This window comes from Pollicipes pollicipes, unplaced genomic scaffold (assembly GCF_011947565.3).
Source record: "Pollicipes pollicipes isolate AB1234 unplaced genomic scaffold, Ppol_2.1 Scaffold_3087;HRSCAF=3621_pilon_pilon_pilon, whole genome shotgun sequence".
Classification (NCBI taxonomy): domain Eukaryota; kingdom Metazoa; phylum Arthropoda; class Thecostraca; order Pollicipedomorpha; family Pollicipedidae; genus Pollicipes; species Pollicipes pollicipes.
The window spans coordinates 16,465,732-16,472,398 of NW_023596225.1; positions in this window are offsets into that span (position 1 = coordinate 16,465,732).

The following is a 6,667-nucleotide window of genomic DNA, read 5'->3' on the forward strand; positions in this document are numbered from 1 at the left end:
TAACCTAATACTGCGCCTATTAAAGCACACCCCTTTTTCTACAAGGAACGATCAATAAGTTCTCCAAAGCACATCACTGACTTCCTTGATGCAGTTGTACGTAGGTGTCCGTCATGGCCTATAAGTCCTTACCCTATACGACGGAGAGAGACAGATTATTACATACCGTCAGAAAAAGACGCAGACAAACTTGCTGTCTGCAGATTAATGAACTTGGCACAAGTAAAAAGAAGCCCTTGAACTGTCGGTTTTTCAGCTTTGTGAGTTCAGAGTTCTTCCGCCGACATAAATTGACGTTCAATGTCCCAAGAGGTTCTAGTTTAACGACGTTACTGAGTAAATATCTGTTATGTTGTTGAAAACGGTCACACCAGACTTGCCACACGCTGTTTACGACGGTGTTCATCCTGTCATTGTCTGAGACTAGCGCAACTTCGATACCACTGATTGGACCGCCATGTAAAAGAATGTGGCGCTTTGTAAATCTCAGGTGCTTGTATATATATTTTACAAAGCATCCAGCCATCGACTGTTTCTAAAACAAGGGGCGGCGTCATTATTTCAAGAGCGGTGTCTGGTTTCAGAAGATAACACATTGCTTGATTCATGAATCTGCAAAAGAGACCTAACACGGAACATTCCAAGACATTACAACAACAAAAAATTTCATCGCAAGGTGGGTTTATCCACCTAACGGGTGCGTTCCTTAGCACAAAAGGGCTGCCCGACTGGGAACAAGCAGTAAGTCACGGACACACCAAAGAAAGCTTCCTGACACACACGGAGCGTTTGAAAACTAATGCCGTCTTCAGCGGGCTGACTGCACCCGAAACCAAGCACGTTCAGCCAGCAGAATAACCGCGCTAGTAGCCTATTTTCAACGGAACTAAGATCAAAACACGCCAGGAGATCACCGAAAGAGAGTTCCTTGTAACCTGCTGAAGTGGGGCATCGGTCTTGCCCGAATCGTAGCCAGTGATTCTTCAGGGCGCATTATGATGCCAGCTTGTTGCATCTCACTCATGATGAGGTCGATGGCTTGTCGCAACTGGTCTCTGCCCTTCGCCAAGGCCAAGAAGCAAGGTCTCTTGCCGGGCGGCTTGCTTTTCCATTGGAACAAGGTCGCAGGATTCGAGGCCCAGCACGTAAACAGCCGGCTGGTGTCTGTGTATGTCAGCACCCGTGGCTCGATGGTACGGCGCATGCTTTGGGAGGTCCGATTCAGCTCGATGAAGCCCTGCCGGCTCACAGAGCGCCGGAAGACGCTCCCGCTCGTACGGGTCATGGCTCACCTTCCATCGTTCATCCTGCCAATGCCTGGTTCTATGGCAAAGCTCCAGCCTGACTGTTCGGAGAAAGCTCGCAGGCTGCTGATGGGTTTGCCAGGACGGTGACGACGGTCAAATAGGAGATCAGATTGGCGGTTGTAGTTGACGTAGATGATGATGCCCATCACCCAGCTGGAGATGGTGACGGTGCGGGCGGCCAGAGAGTCTGGAGTGCTGGCCCAGCCCTGACCAACCACCGACATAAAGGTGGACAGCAGGCACGAGCCCCAGGTCATGTCCCTCCACTGTGTCGCGGCTCTCGGCTCGCCGGGTGATTGAAGCGCAGCGACACGCGAAGCACAACGGACAAGCACCAGCAGCGAGACCAGCAGCATCCACCAGACGTCGCTGTGCAGCGGCTTCAGTAGCGAGCTGAACATGCTTGGCGTAATTGAGGGATAACCCCCTGACGAACGTAGAATGTGTACTGGTCATGCTCCACGGGAACGGCATCAATGTAGTCTACGACGGCGGCGCGGTCCTGTCTCAGATTAAGCCAAGTTAAGGCTACGTCTGCATGGCCGTGAGTCAACTCTCCCACCATTCCGTGCCACGTTCCGTTTTCATCCATGTTGCCGTAGCCACCTTTTAAAAGCGGAACGATGCTGTAAGTGAGATTCAGTTCACTCGCCACCAATTTGCCATAAGCGGTACAAGTAGCCGTCGTACCTGTACGAACCGTCGGGCTGAGGGTCGATGGATAAGAACGGCGGGTCATGGATGGCAGTGACCCGCAGCTTCTCATTCGGCGGCAGCTCGCTGAAGGGCGCCATGGACCAGCTGGCTCCCACCGACAGCAGACCCCCGATGTGCTCCATGGTCGCGTGCCGCCGACGGACTGCGGACACCGCCGCCGGCCGACCGGCGCCTCCTCGCGCCGTGGCCGCCCTCCGCCTGCGCACCGTGGCGGGCTGCGCCTGACACCGTGGCCTGATCAATGCAAAATGTCTCACGACATCGGGCGTGTCAGTGAGAGGACAGTGTGAGCCACTTCAACTGTACACTGCACTTATAGCGTATACATATTGATGTCATGTTTTGCGCTAACTTTATACCATGCGTGCTTCTCTGGGTACAGAACACATTCGCAATTGACACAGCGTGAACTTTTTTATCTGAGCGATTGCGAGAAAATGTTGCATTTTCATCAATTCCAAAATCGTTTTTCATATGACTGGTGACTTCAAAATCCAGTGAGTTGGTGGGGTAGTCGAAAGGCATGGGTTTTCGTCGGCTCCTGAGGGGCGTTTGGGGCCATCGCCGGAATGGCACCCCAGATATGCCAGTATCCGGCTACAAAAGGTCACGAGTGGGGAAGAGGCATTCAGGCCATTCCAAAATTTCAGCTAGCGCACTTTTTTTGTACCGTTGCGCCATTATGGTGTCGCCAAGCCATTATCATAAGACTTCAAGTAGCTGAGTCAAGTGGAGTATGCAAGTTTTGAAAAATGGGCTCAAGTAATGAAATGATTAAGTTTCGCTTCAGTTGTACCGGTGATTTGGTGCTGTTACATGGCCAGGTCCAGATCAAAATTGGCAACTCCATTCGCATAATGCGCACACTTGGAAAGGTGATCCATTTATATTTTCAAATTATTCGTTTCTACGGAGGCTTTTTCATTGCATTTTGTGTTACTTCTAGCTTGTAAGCGGTGCGTGCGAAAAACAATATCGAGAGATTTTGGGCGTTTGTCCTGTGGGAGATTCCATAACCAAAACAGACTGACGCAGCTCGAGACAACACATGACTTGTGTTGGAAACAAGGACTATGAGGACTGAAACACTCTGCGTTGCCTAGCAAACGGGGGCTTTGATTCACACTTATCTGAAATGGGGTGTTTGTTCCTCACTTCGCCACAAAAGCACAACAACTTTTTTGGAAGAAAAGTTTATCCTCTTCTTCTGTTTTTCATTTTCTGTTTTGTTTCTTATATTTGTGAAGCGTAAAAGTATACACCGTTCTTAATTCTTCTACGTTTGCAACCTTTGTGGTTTCTATCATTCTTGATAGATGGTTTTATCAAAATTCCACATGACGGGGACTACCTCAGCATTAGGTGGTTGCACCTCGACATTGGGGTAGCCTAACCCCACAAAAGCATACAATATTTCACCCCTGCGGAAAACATTGCCGAGAAGCGTGGGAATGGCGCTCAGCAGCCGACGTGGCGAGCACGGGCTCCGGCGTACACAATGCGAGGAGCTTCCTATCGAGGGGACATAGGGATAGTGTGTTCGGCCCGCCATTTCTCCAGCGTTATAATGACCGTGCCAAATATGCTTTGGATTCTTTGAGAGATTTTGTGCTTTTGCTCGCCTCGCTATGCAGAACGTATGCGTTTGATAGTCACGGGTCTCTCAGTGGTTGTGGGGGACCGTTCTTCAGATCATGAAAGTTGAGGGGGGGGGGGGGGGCGTGTCCGATATGTCCTCATGGTGCTGCCACCCCTGGTGGCGTCGCCCGTAAAAGTGCGCCCAGCACGGCACGGTGCAAGGCAAGGGTTTTAATGGTCGTGAAGACTATCAAGTACTCTAAACTTTGGCCGGCGGGGAGGAAGGAGGCACTCCCGAAGACTGAAAGGGAATGTGTCGCAAAGTCTAAATGGATTTTATGAAAAAGGAACATCCCAAACCGCTGGCATGGACCTCCCTCCCTCCCTCCCCCCCCCCCCCCCCCCGCCTGCCAAGTCTTTCTCATTCGGCTCTCCGGTTGCCTAGTCTGGGAACGAGAATGGCGCCGATAATAATCAAAGGGCTTACAAATGGAGCCAGTCCCGGTGGCTCAAAGGGCGCTCTCTAACTTCGAAGATACATCTGAGGGCAAGAAGACCGTAACACCTCAAATAATGAAAGGGTGCCACAAACTCTTAGGTGGCAGCGCACGAGGACTCAAAGACCGCAGCTGACGTCCAAAAGATGTCCCAGCACCAGATCTACAACACATTTCAAAACAAAATACAATTTCGTCCCAACCATTGATGGAATCTGGGGTCCTAAGAATTTAAGGGTCACTGGGATCTTGAGATATTTCCAAGGTTAATATTAAGCTCGACGGACGAACAAAACTTCGGGGAAGGCCCGCTCATATCCGAAAACCCCCATTGGGTTTGGCCGCGCTAAGCATAGCATGGTGCTCCCAATTTTGGAGAAGCATTCCAGTATTTACCGAGACGCTTAACATATACTAAAAGACATTCATCCCACCTGGAAATAGTGTGAGGTTTATGGACATGTCTTTTGGAATAGAAGGGCAATCCAAAGGCCCCGTAAGTGCCATGACTGACCTTGGTGCTGCGAAGGAACACTTATGGTGTTTGAAAAATACGCATGGCTATCTTCCGGGGATTCGAGTTTCCAGACACACAAGACACGTGATACACAAGTTTTACAAGACGTTGCGAAGTTTCGTAGACGCCCATGCGGAGTAAGCATCGGTCTGCTGCATGTAGCGCCTAGTATACAAGGGAAATGGAATAAATCGAAACATGAAGCTCCGTCTGCGTGTTCCATTGCAGCACCGTCGCGAACACGGTCGTGGGTCGAGTAGCTCCCGTGTGTCACGCCCAGTTGAGCGTTTTGGCAGTTCGGCAGTGATGCTCCTGAGCCGCCAACGCAGCATCACGTCCACTGTGGGCTACATCTGACACCTTAATGTGATGGCTCACACGGCCAGAGGCCTTGTCGGGGGGCAGCTGACGTTTTATGACTCGTAGTCTCATTTGCACTTGTTAATAAGCCTACCAGGCATGGAACGCAGTCAGGCTTCTGGCTTTGAATTTAGTCCATCTGTCGCAAGTCAGTCAGCTTGCTTGCGATGTGACATAGTTGGTGGTAAAAACATACTCTTACTTCCCTCACAATGTAATACATTTCATGCCAGGATGGAGCAAGTTGTTTCATTAGAAAGGAAGCCACTCAAAAGCCATTAATCACAAAAACGAAGACATGATTTCCAAAACTTTACCGCTACATGTGAAGCTGAAGGTAATAGGAGTCTGCAGATGTAAGAGTCTTAGTCTTATCCCCACTAGTTATGTCAGAATGGAGATCAGAGTAAAGACTGAAACAACTCTCCCCACTCCCCCTACTGTACCTGTGATCAAAATGTCGATTCAGGTAAAACAATTCATTAAAAAATTCACTTAGGCAGATAAACATTAGAAGAATAAGCGCATGTGAGGGCGTCTATGCCGGTATCTGTGCATATGTTTGCATTAACAATTCCAGTTATAAATATAGCGTCAATCAAGCATTCAATATCATTACGAAAGCTGCAGTCGGCGTAGGCTATGTGATAAGATGTCTTAGATATGCTTAGCCACGCATTTTTTTGTACGTCCAAGTATTCATTTAGCATTTAACAACACTTCATGGTTGGGTGTGGCATTGCTAAAAGTGAAGTACATCTGCCGAATGGCACAGACGTTATTAGTGGACAACTTGCTGTTGCTGTCATGCCATTGCACGTAGTGCTGCAAATGACGTGAGGATGGTCGTTCGGAAAGGAAACATGGCATGGCAACAAGTAAATGTCGGTTGTTTCAAAGCTGTCATGTGTCATTGCAAAGCCATGAGTTGCTGCAAGCAATTTTACGAGACATAGTCGACGGTTTTCTGAGATGAGGCACAAGGACAAAATTGTTGAGACATCTTAGTGAATGATTCAATTTAGGTTACATTTTCTTCCATTGCGACCATTTGTATCACTGTCCGAAACCAGTTCCATTTGTTGGAAACTCGTGGCCGTGCATTTGGCGTTATATAAATTCCTTAGTCCAAGTGTTTTTATCGCTGTGCCCCCCCCCCCCCCCCCACCATTACGCAAATCATGCTGTGCATTAGACAACACTGATGGTGCACCCATGCATCTGCCATGCATAGGTCTAAAAATAAGAAAAAAGCAATACACAGATTGTGCCGAGTCTCATCCGTGCGGGATTTTTGCGTCTGCCCGGCGACACAGCGGGCTCTCGCGTTGTGGGTCCCTAACCGGTCAAAGCGGGCTGGGACGTGGGCTGACATTTTGGAAAAACTGTGTCTCTAGCGGCATCCCATCGACCTGCCGCCCTGGCATAGTGCCTAAATACGCGCAGAGGCGCTCTCAGGAAAATGATCGCACCAAGGGCGATTATTTACGTGAATGAGATTTCCTGTGATCATCACCTGCGACACCATTGCGTCCTCGTTCTTATGACCTCATGTCGCTCGGGCGACCTGTCCTTTGCTTATGAAAGAACTCCGTGATAGGCGATAGCCTTGAGTGCGACATACCGCCACTGGGCGGCGCCACCGACGCTTAGTCGGTCACCGTGTGGCCTTGACTCGGTCGTCGGATGGA